This window comes from Rattus norvegicus, chromosome 12 (assembly GCF_021556685.1).
Source record: "Rattus norvegicus strain SHRSP/BbbUtx chromosome 12, alternate assembly SHRSP_T2T, whole genome shotgun sequence".
Lineage (NCBI taxonomy): Eukaryota > Metazoa > Chordata > Mammalia > Rodentia > Muridae > Rattus > Rattus norvegicus.
This window is the reverse complement of record NC_141545.1, coordinates 36,464,643-36,476,496: the sequence shown is the minus strand read 5'-3', so window position 1 is coordinate 36,476,496 and position 11,854 is coordinate 36,464,643. Positions and strand designations below refer to the sequence as shown.

The following is an 11,854-nucleotide window of genomic DNA, read 5'->3' as shown; positions in this document are numbered from 1 at the left end:
AGATAGATGGATGGATGGATAGATAGATAGATAGATAGATAGACAGACAGACAGACAGACAGACACTAAATTAGTCCCCCTCAGTTACAATCATAGCTTTTGGCTAAATCCATAAGTGAGTTTAATATGATCATCCTACTGAATTCCTGTCTGAAATCCCCTAAATAGCAGAAGGTAGGAGGCTCACCTGACATGTATGGGGCCCTATGGGTTCAATGTGCACAGCAATACAGACACAATAGGCTAGTCTCCCCCTCTCCCAGAAAACAATAGTTTTAAAGGAATCAAAAGAAGTCACTGGAAAGCAGTGGCCCCACAAGGACAAAGCAGATGTGAGAGGGATGTGGAATCCACAGTACTCGAGGCACCGGAGAACAGGGGGGCAGTGGCAAGCGTGTGGTGACCCTGGACAGCTTCCTCGTACAACCACCACAGCTGAACCCATTGTCCTGTGAGAACCTCACAGGCAGTTACATCCGAGGTGCCCTGAGCCCCAGAGTGCAGAAATCAGGGAGTGGGGAAAAAATTCCCTCAAAGCCGAGATTGTCTCCTCACTTCTTCCATGTTTGAGAGAGCAGCTCTTACCCTTGCCCTCAAAAAGGGGTTAAGTTTTCCTGGAAATGATCTTCTACACTTGATCTTAGCCAAAAGGCCGAGAAGCGATGGAAATGATCTTCTCAGAATCCATGAACACTTAAAAAAAAAAAATGGATCGGGATTTAGGCCTAAGTCCACCAGCTGAGCAGTGGGCTGTCCCTGAAGCACCCCCACCTGACCGCCATGCTCACAGTGCGAGCGGCTGAATGCACCTTGAAGACTACTAAAAAAAAGGGGGAAGAAAGTAAGAATATAAAAAGTCTGTCTGTCCCCACAGGACTCAGACCCATCCCTTAAGGGCTCTACATGACCCAGGCCCATCACCCTGAAGGGCACCTTTCAGAAATCCTAAACTCTCCAGGCTTACAGTCCCGTCCCCCCCACCTCCCGCCTCGGCTCTCGGGCACCCACTTCAAACAGCGTGTGCCAAATGAAAAAGGCGAAGATTAAAGAGAAAAAGAGGCAGAAAGAAAAAAAGACCAGGCATAGAAAGAAAGAAAAAAAATCTAAAGAAAAACTCATTAATATTTGTATTCAAGTGCATGGAGTTTTAAAATGATGGTCTTTTTATGAAAATGAACTGTTTTGTGCTCTCTTCTGAGAAGGGGCCATAGCAAGAGAAAATGATTACTCACTGGGGACGTGGCCCGGTGGGTAAGGTGTTTCCTAGACATACAGGGACCCTGGCTTTCACCCCCTCATACCGCATAAACTGAGCACGGCGGTGCACACCTATAACCGCAGCGCTCAGGAGGAAGAGGCAGAGGGATCAGAAGTTCACGGTCATCCTCAAATACGTAGTGTCTTAGTTTGGGCTGGCTTACAGTTCCAGAGGTTTAGTCCAGTCTCATCACAGCAGGAAGCATGGCAGCGTGCAAGGGGACAGAGTGACGAAGTTTCTATAGCTTCCTCAAAACACCAGGTCCAAAAAAAAAAATAACTCAGAGAGGAACAGATTTATTTGGCTTACGCTTCCTCATCGAAGGAAGTCAAACAGGGCAGAAACCTGGAGGCGGGAGCTGAACAGGGGCAATGGAGGGCGCTGTTTACTGGCTTGTTCCTTGTGGCCTGTTCAGCCCGCTTTCTTCTAGAACTCAGGACCACCAGCCCAGGGATGGCTCCACCCACCATGGGCTGGGTCCTTCGGCAGCCGTCACTAATTAAGAAAAATGCCTTACAACCAGATCTAACGGAGGCATTTTCTCAGTTAAGGTGACTCCTTTCAGGCGACTCTAGTCAGGGTGTCAAGTTGACAGAAGACGAGCAAGCACCACTTCCTTCGCCCTTTCTTCCTTAGGGTGTGTTTGCCAGGCCTTTTGTTAAGGCCGAGCGAAAGTGCCCACTCCACGCGGCACGTCCCCCCCAGCAGCTCATGGCTTGTATGCCAATGGCCCTGGTCCCAAACTCATCAAATGTTGATTTTCTTTTCTCAAGATCCAGCCAGGAAGACAAAGGACAGAAAGTCGTCTTCAAGGTGAGCCAGGAGCGAGCACTGTGAGGCCCGAAAGGGAATCCATCTTCCCGTAACGGACAGCACGAGGAGACCGATGGAGCAGACGACTCCGCGGTTAGCCCTGCGCTGGGCAGACGCAGCTCCTGCAGACTAATGAGTTGCCTGTCAATAACTGTCACCAATCTTTAAAGACTCAGTCTGAGGGCATATGTCAGGATGGGCTACTTAGCATTCTGAGAGAGGCATCTGCTCCCGACATTTCGGGGAAATCTTTTCTTACAAATTCTTAATGATTGCAGACATCTCAGAAACAGACTCAGGGGAGCAAAGGAGGGTTAGGGTAGATGAAGATTGAGGCCCCTTTGATCAGCATCTGTTCCTGGATGCTCACATCAGAGCCAGGAGAGGACCTTGTACCCTAAAATAGAGGACTCTTCAACTCTCCTACCACACACACACACACACACACACACACACACACACACACACAGACACCTGACAATGTCTGTGTGTTATGTCTCTTCATGTCTATGGGGTTTTTTTTTTTTTGCAAGAGATATTTGTAGGATAAATGTATTAAAACGTAGTTCTTAACCAAGGGAAGGAATTTGTCCTGTAAACTATCACTTACTGAATAGTTATAGGACGTCTATTCTAAATGCAAACCACTCCTGATAATTTAGAAATGCTTGCAAGTCCCCAGTTGCCTCCCAAAGGTATGTAGTCTCCCTGCCTTCGATCCCTTCCTGGAATTCTGGAAGCCCCTTATTAGCAGTGATTCAGAAAGGATTGTGTGACCCTCAGGAACAGGCATGAGCCAAAGTGGGACTCTGCTTAGCAGGATTCTGGGGATTGAACTCAGGTCCTCCTCCAAGCCGTTCATTGAGCCATCTCCCTAGTACTTACTTTATTTCTTTCAAGGACTTGTCTGACCTGTGCTGCTCTGACAGGCTAGCACTGAGGGTTGGAGGGGAAACTGCCTTCTGGGGCTCTGTTCAGGAGAACACACACATACACACACACACACACACACACACACACACACACATGTATATGTATATATGTATATATATATATGGAATTTATTAGAATGGCTTATAGGCTGTGGTCCAGCTAGCCCAACAATTTCTATCTACCTGCAAAAGGTCCAAGAATTCAGTCCGTGAGGCCGAATGTCTCAGCTGATCTTTGGTATATGCCAGAATCCTGAAGAAGTAGGCTCTGATGCCAGTGAAGGAATGGACTTGACAGAGAGGGGGATGGGAAGCAGGCAGAGAGAGCAACCAACCTCCTTCTTCCGTGTTCTCTCTATAGGCTGCCAGTAGAAAGTATGGCTCAGAGTAAGGAAGGACCTTTCTACCACAAAAGAGCCGGATTAGAAGTGGGATTAGAAGTGGGACTTCCCGCTCTAAATGGTTTCATTTAGAAAAGGAAGTTCCTCACTGGTGTGGACCCAGCCATTTGGATTTTAGTTCATTCCAGATGCAGTCAGGTTGACAAGTAGGAACAGCCATCACAGCAGATAACTGGATAACAAGTTATCTTCAGCATTTAGTCCACAGCCCAGATTTAAATTTCTCGCAGCCCTAGCTACTGTGCTAGGAAGACAAACAGGGGAGTTTGCCAGCCTCGACTGGGGACTCGTGCTCAAATGGGAATTCTTTTTTTTTTAAGGCTACCTAGTGCTCTACTTAAAGTCAAAAAATGATATGTTTGGGTGGCATGCATGTTCGTGTGATTGAGACAGGTTATTTTTCTCTGCATGTTTTTATTGGTTTTTATTGAAATATCGATCTGACTGCGTGCAGAATGGCTACCTGGGTGGGAATTCAAGCAAATGTATGGGAATCTTTGCTGGGTTTTTTTTTTTTTGATTCGCTTACCCCGCGAGAAGCATAAAAGAACTCATTTCAACTTCGTTTATTTCATATCACGGCCTCCTATTTAGTCGCCAATATTCTGTGCATTAGGGAAGTTTGTTTCGACAATAAAACAAAAGAAAAAAAAAGGTACAAGCAGCCTTTTCCTACACCTTTCCTACACGGCATGATGTTTCTCTGCCGTGCGCCAGAAGTTGGCTCTTACCATATTTCCTTCTACTGTATAATTTTAGAATTTATTTGTAGGTTGGAATGGCTATGACTACTGCCTATAAGGAGCTAATTCCGGCTGCGTTCCAACAAAGGGCTTTTGATTTACAGGACTAGAACCCCACAACTTTTCCACGAAATCTCATTTTTCAAATCACTTCCGGTGGGTGCCTGACAGTCGGCCTGTGGTCAAATCCCGAATTTCGTAGTGAAGTGAACTCGTTTTATTCACCTTAGGAGTTAGCAAACAAGTATTTCGGGCTTGATTGGCAGGAGACACTGAGAGGAAGGAACCTAAGAAGCATTTACTAAGCAAAGCCCCTTTCATGAAATATATTTTAATCCTCAAACAACCCTCAGGGGGCCTACAGGAGCTGCTCACCCAGCTGAAGGTTTGTCCTCAGCTGCCACCTAAGTGAGCACTGTCGCAAGGAGACTCTCACCTCACAGGGGACAAGACTGTTTATTCCGGAGCCAAATGTGAGTGACCACAGCCAGGAAAATATCCCAGTTACTCCAGATTCCATTTTCTAATGTGGAAGACGTTTCCATAGCAACAGAACAAAGAAAAGCACAAAGCGGGACTTTTTCAGATACACTGGTGGAAACATAGACGGTCCGGATAAAGCCAGGAGAAGTCAGGTCAGTTCTAAGTCTCTGTGCTGTCTGATGACATTTCTAGCTTTTCAGTCGGTGGAAACCAGGATTTTTGACAAGCTAACACACTCTGGAAGGGTTTTCAGTTGATGGAAACCGGGATTTTTGACAAGCTAACGCACTCTGGAGGGGTTTATCTCTTAGCAAAGGGATATTAAGTCAGAGGTAGACCTGTGTGAGGAATGGCTATTTAAAGAGCTAAAAAGTAACCCTTCTGGACCCACATCATTCTAACCGCTCCACAGGATTGAGTTCAAACCAGTTAATCAGAAAGCTCGGTGGAAGGTACAGCTTCCTTTTGGAAACTTCTGATCACAGGACATGGCTGGGAACGTGCCCTGCACCAATAGGCGCTTGTCCTAGATGACAGACCGGCCCCCACAGCTGGGCTACAGTGGGGGGGTATCCTCAGCCTGTTTTTTTCTCTGGAATGTTGGCACACAACAGGTGGACAACCTCATTCTGAAGATGCCATTCAACCCACGGCGCTTTGTTTGATTTTATACCTATGTGCGTCTGTGTGCCACGTGCATGCAGTACCGGCAGAGGCCAGAAGGAGGCGACAGAGTTCTTGAAACTGTCATCGCTGGTCACTGCAAAGTATCGCAGCCACAAGACTGGGGTCTCAGGACTTGATTTGCAGACACACAGGCCTTTTGAGTCAAAAGCCTTTCTTGTCAGAGCAGAGGGTTTGTCCTCTCAAAACACTGGGCTGTCGCAGGTGAAGCCCACATCTCCTTCTGCCGCAACGCTTTACGACGAAACAGTTGGGGAGTGAGAGCTTGGAATTCCACAGAAGGATCTGGGGCTCGGGTTTTAAAACTTAGCTGTTATTGGCCCTTCTAGCCATGCGTGGGAATTACAATAGACTCTTTACGAAGTCATAAAATTATTTACCTGTAAACTGGAACCGTTGAACACCAATTGTGCCCATTCTTTGTAAACTCTTGGCTGTAAAAAACAGAGAAAGGAAGGCCCACAAGACACAGTTGCCTTGGGGTCCCAGTAACGCTAGAGTCCAGACCCTAAAGCCCAGTTCATAGCTGTTCCATCTATCGGATGGCCCTCAGGATCATGTGAGCTTTGGACGGAAAGCATCGTTGAATGTAGGAGCTGCATAGAGAAGACCCTCAAGCCACAGGACGAAGAGAAGAGTTGAGTCAAAACGGGAGGAATTCACTTGTAACTGAAAGAAAGAGGTCCTAGGGAAGGCTTGCGTTTACATCCGACCTCATTCAAAACAAAGCCCATTTTAGCGGTGGAAAGATGGCTCAGTGGTTAAGAGCACTGGCTGCTCTGGCAGAGGACCTGAGTTCGATTCCCACTACCCACAGGGTGACTCACACCCTCCCATTACTCTAGCTCCAGGGATCTGATGCCCTCTTCTGGCCTCTTTGGTCACTGCACCCACGTGCACATACCAACACAGACGTACACATAATTACAAAATAATAAGGATAAATCTTTTCTCTAAAAAACTGTAGCTTAGGGGTTGGGGATTTAGCTCAGTGGTAGAGCGCTTGCCTAGCAGGCGCAAGGCCCTGGGTTCGGTCCCCAGCTCCGAAAAAAAGAAAAAGAAAAAAGAAAAAAATGTAGCTTACACTACTTATAAGCCAACTGGACTACATCTGAATGTCAGGATCCTACCCCATCCCCATTTATATACAGTAATTTGTCAAAAAAAAAAGTTCTCTTTCCTCTAATTGTTCAGCCAAATCTGAACTATGCCAAATCTATCTAAATAGCTCATGTTTGTCCAGCCCACCCTTAATAACCCCACCCAGTCCAAGTGTAACAAGAAAACCTTGGGCTTTATGACCTAAAAATGGCCAGGAGGATAGGCATTGAAAGATGTGACATTTAAAGAAAGAGGAGACTCCTTTTTAAAATAAATGACCGGCTGACACGAAATGCATTAATTCCTGAAGCACAGCCCTGAGGACTTGCAGAAAGACGTGAAGCTAAAGTGTGATTTTCATCTTGCTGTAAATGACTCAACCCAGGCAAAGAAAAGGACCCCGGGATAACCCATCCTTGGACATTGGGTGCTGGGCACTTTCTAGAATGCGTTGACACTGATATAGGAAGGATGCTTTGAGAGGGTGCCAGTCGGTGGGCAAGATCAGACTGAGAAGGATGGTGGGAGCGCCTGCTCCAAGCCTTACACTTACAAGAGACATGTTACTTACACTTTCAAACAAGTAGGCTGCCCAGCAATCCTCCTGCTGATTTCATTATTAAAGTATCTGTCTCATTGATCATGGTTGAAGGACCACAGGGCCCTGGGGATTCACAGAGGCAATTTTCAGTGGTTCTGTTCAAACTCCCTCTTCCTTTAAGACCTCCAGAAAAGGAAATAAAAAGAAAGGAAAAGAAAGAAAAAAGAAAACTTCCTATGCAGGCATCTGTCAGCCATCCCCCTTAGCTAGAGTCCGTTTTCTGAAAGCCTCAAGTTGTGCAGAGCAGTAATGGGGAGCATCGGAAACCAGCCACACGGATGGATGGAGGTCAACGAAGGCACCGCCCTTCGTCAAAAAACATCAAAATGCAAAAGTATAGAGGGCAGCCTTTGCCACTCACGGTGATAGAACGGGCCAAAATGTGTGCTCGCAGATGCTATTAAGCCTTTCTGAAAGACGCTATTGACCACATCGTGAGAGGTCTTTTGTTGCTGGCCCTCACAAGTCCTATCTAGTCTAGAACAACCGAGGAATCTAACTGAAGACACACTCTGCAAATACCACGTGACCACATGACTAGGCCAGGGAATACATAGAAGTGGGTGCTCCTAAACCCCACGACTGATTGGTTGGAATGGACTCCAGTAGACTGTACCCACACTTTCAAATATGCTGTCCAAAACACAGAGGGTTGTTTCTGTAACCCAAAATAAATTTTAACCTTCGGGGAGATGATCCTATCTCTCACTTGGAGAGAAAGCCAGGAGAGCACAACCCACCACAGGATTGTTTTTTATTTGGCCATGAGTGAGCATGTGACCCTATCCTGGCCAATGAGAGAAAAAGAGCTCCAAGGACCCTGGGAAAAGCCGCCTTCCGCACAGACATGGCTGGGTTTACAGGTACGCTGGGAGAATCTGCGGCCATTCCCTCCAGGATGGGAAACCCCTGAGGAGTCACAATTAACAAAAGGATAGAAAATGCATCGTAAGCTCCTGGGACACCCTGCGCTGGTGCCCTTGGGACACCATTGCCCTTGAGACACTCCGTGTGGGATTCTGAAGTTTTCTTTGTACTTAAGTTGGTTGTGTGTATTTACTGTTATCTAACGTCAAAAGGACCTTTATGTAAATTCTGTGTTGCCTTTCGTCGTGGACTCTTGGGTGAGTGCTAACGAATCGTCTTTTTAATTGATGTTATTTTAATCTTATGTGTAGATGTGTACAGATGGTTTTTTTTTTTTTTTTGCCCGGCTGTCTGCGCTTCATGTTTATGCAGTACCTATGGAGGCCAGAAGAGGGCGTCAGATGCCCTTGAGCTGCAATTACAGGAGGTTGTGAGCTACCGTGTGGGTAAAGAGACTTGAACCCAGATCTTCTGCAAGAGCGGCCGGTCCTCTTCTCCGCTCTGCCATCTCTCTAACTCCACGTTACTCTTAGTGCTGTGACCAAACACTGGAAAGAAGCTACTTAAGGGCGAAAGAGTTTAGACTGCCCTGTGGTTGGAGTGTCCAGCCCATTACGATGTGTGGCCTGGGTCAATCAGTCTACAGCCGGAGCTTAGTACAGTGAAGAACAGGAAGCAGAGACCGGGCTGGAAGACAGCGCTGGAATCTTCGAGCCCCACCTTACTTACGCCCATGACCTGCTTCCTCCTGTTTCCCAAAAGCCCCAGAATCTCCTCAAACAATGCCACCCCGGCTGAAGGCTGAGCGTTCATCCCTAGGAGCTGATAAGGTACACTTCAAAACCAAACCTACAGCATTTCCGGCACCTCTGGAATTCGGACCTCTGACCATGCGTTTTTAAGATGGATGTGATTTGAAAGAGTGGATTAGGAAACTAATCCATCACATCCAATGTTCATCACCTACTGGGACCTCGAGACTCTGACACAACTGAGGCCTCAATCTGTAAAATGGGAATAAACACAGCCCCCCACAGGTTCACTGTGCTTTCTCACCAGTGGTCCCTGGTACGTAGTAAATGCTCAATAAATCTCATCATTGGGTTTCTCTCACATCCCCTCAAATACAGTGAGTGCCACGCTCTGTGTGCAGCAAACATTCCAGCCCTGAGGGTGGAGGTATCAGGTGGCACACATGTCCTCAAGACACAGCCGCAGACTGGCAACCTCCCCAGTCAAAGAAATCATAACCAATTCGAGGTCGGTAGGACAGAGGGTATCCTACCTGAATGATGGCGCTGCGTTGTGAAATGATGGGGGGTGGGGGGAGGGGTACTGTGCTGTCAAAGCTGCCTGGATTCACAGAGGAGAGTCACTGTGACCTAAGGGAAGGGGGACTGCGTTTGAAGTTTGAAGCAGATTGTGAAATGGAACGTGGGTGTTCTAAAGTAGGAGAGGGTCATATGGAGGACTCACAGAACTGCTGGAAAGTCAACGTTGAGGCCACCTGACTGCGATGGTTTGTATATGCTTAGCCCAGGGAATGGCACTATTAGGAGATGAGGCCCTGTTGGAGTCGGTATGGCACTGTAGGTGTGGGCTTTAAGTTCCTCACCCTAGCTCCCTGGAAGCCAGCCTTCTCCTAGCAGCCTTCAGATGAAGACGTAGACCTCTCAGCTCCTCCTGCACCATGCCTGCCTGGATGCTGCCATGTTCCCACCTTGATGAAAATGGACTGAGCCTCTGAACCTGTAAGCCAGCCCCAGTTAAATGTTTTTCTTATAAGATTTGCCTTGGCCATGGGTTCACAGCAGTAAAACCTTAACTAAGACAGAAATTGCTACCAGAGACTGGGTTATTGCTGTGATCGGCCTGACTGTGTTTTTGTTTGGACAAATGTGGATTTGGGGACTTAGGATTTGGAAAGCAGTGGAATGCTTAAAGTGGGGCTTAATGGGCTTTTCTAGTAGGAATATGGAAGACGTGGTGCTGAGGGTCATTTGAACAATGGGGGCTCAAGAGTTTTCAAAGGCAAAGAACATTAGTATGTGGCCTAGAGACTGTTCTTGTGATATTTTGGTAAAGAACGTGGCTGCTTTTTGCCCATGTCTGAAGAGTCTGTCTGAGGCTCAAGTGAAGAGACTCAGATTAATTGTATTGAGCAAAGAAGTCTCGGAAACGCCCAGCAGAGACTTTGTTCCCTGGTTAAGTCTCAGGAAGAGCGTTTTGAACAAGCGTAGCAAGCTTAGAAAGGAAAAATATAAAATATATGGTTCGTGTATTGAAGGAGCTACCAGGAATTGAATCTTCTGTTCAAGGATATTAAATTGCGTTAAGGGAGTGGTAAGATCCTACCCAGCTAAGTTTAGGTACAGGTAGGGTGGACCATGCCTTTAACCCCAGCATTCAGAAGACAGAGTCATGCAGATCTCTGAGTTCAAGGTCAGTCTACAGAGCAAGCTCCAGGACAGCCAAGCTTAGGCAGTGAAGGAGTTGGAAAACAGAAAGCTGGTGCTGATGTCATAGAACAAGGGGGCCATGTTCCAGCTCCAGCAGGCAGCAGAACTCAGCAGCTTCAGCCATGTGGCTCTGGCTCTAGAGTCAAAAATAGAAGGGACAATTGATGCTGGTCAGCTAGAGCTAAGAAATGAGTGGTGATTAAGAAGAGACCAGCATCACTGAGGTGAAATCTTCTGGGGAAATGTTTTCTGAGATCACAAAGGAACCGTGTTCCAGAGATAACCAAGGTTGTACCTTGTGCTGCAACTGGACTTGGGAATGTGTAAGAGTCACCTGGGTGGTACTGGTTTAGAAGACATGAAGAGGCCTTGGAAAGCAGGTAGGTCTTGGCACTGTGAGAGGTCGTGGAAGGCCACTGTTGAAGGTGCAGCCTCAGTTGCAGTGGACAGCCCAGGACTGAAGGGCTCATGCAAAGAATCTGAGGCTTGGCACCATAAAGACAGCCTAGGAGAGGTTATTGGAGAAGCCTAGTTGCAGCAGAACGCCCCAGTGTATTGGAGATGCCAGTACCCTGAGACGATCACCAAGAACAGCAGTGACAACGGAGTGGATCAACATGAGGTTAGAGTGTTACAGACAGCAAAGCTGGAGATGTGACCCAAGCCCTTTGGAGAGGCCCAGAAGATCCTGTGTGGATCTCAGACATTGGAAGCTGTAACATTGAAGTTGCCTTGGAGACCCCAAGATGTTCAAGATGACAGAGCCATGAGCTATCTGCTGAGGAAAGCTTCTAATAGGGAGTGGAACCAGCCCAGGAGAAAGAAGTGTGTTGTCGTCAACAAAGATGAAAAAAGAGTTGGGAGGTCTGAAGATTGCTTTGACATCACACATGGAGAAGGCAGAGTTTGCAGTTTGCCCAGCTGTTTGCCTGTCTTAATTCGGGGATTATAGTTCAGTGGTTGGATGAATCTCAGAAGAGACCTTCAACTTTGGACTTTTAACATTGTTGAGACTGCTATAGACTATGGGGACTCTGGAAGTTGGACTAATTGTATTTTGCATTATGCTATATTTAGGTGTATGAATAAGCCTATGGGGGCCAGGGAGTGAAACGTGATGGTTTGTATATGCTTGGCTCAGGGAGTGGCACTATTAGAAGGTGCGGCCCTTTTAGAGTAGGTGTGTCACTGTGGGCATGAGCCTTAAGACCCTCATCCTAGCTCCCTGAAAGCCAGTCTTCTCCTGTCTGCCTTCGGATGAAGATGTAGAACTCTCAGCTCCACCCGCACCATGCCTACCTGGATGCTGCCCTGCTCCCACCTTGATGATAATGGACTGAACCTCTGAACCTGTAAGCCAGCCCCAGTTAAATACTGTCTTTGTAAGAGTTGCCTTGGTCACATTGTCTGTGCACAGCAGTAAAACCCTAACTAAGACACTGACTTTGCTCTTTAACGTTGTTGCCTCAGTGGACAGTGGACATGCCCAGGATGAAGCCAAGTCTTGACATG

General features: G+C 47.1%; 1 non-coding gene across 1 annotated transcript; it reads right to left on the bottom strand.

The window, feature by feature from the left end:
- Window positions 1–476: 476 nt before the first annotated feature.
- LOC120096083 (U2 spliceosomal RNA) lies at window positions 477–664 on the bottom strand. Its single transcript, XR_015634992.1, has one exon. It is a non-coding gene; the product is annotated as a U2 spliceosomal RNA (small nuclear RNA).
- Between the last annotated feature and the right edge of the window lie 11,190 nt (window positions 665–11,854).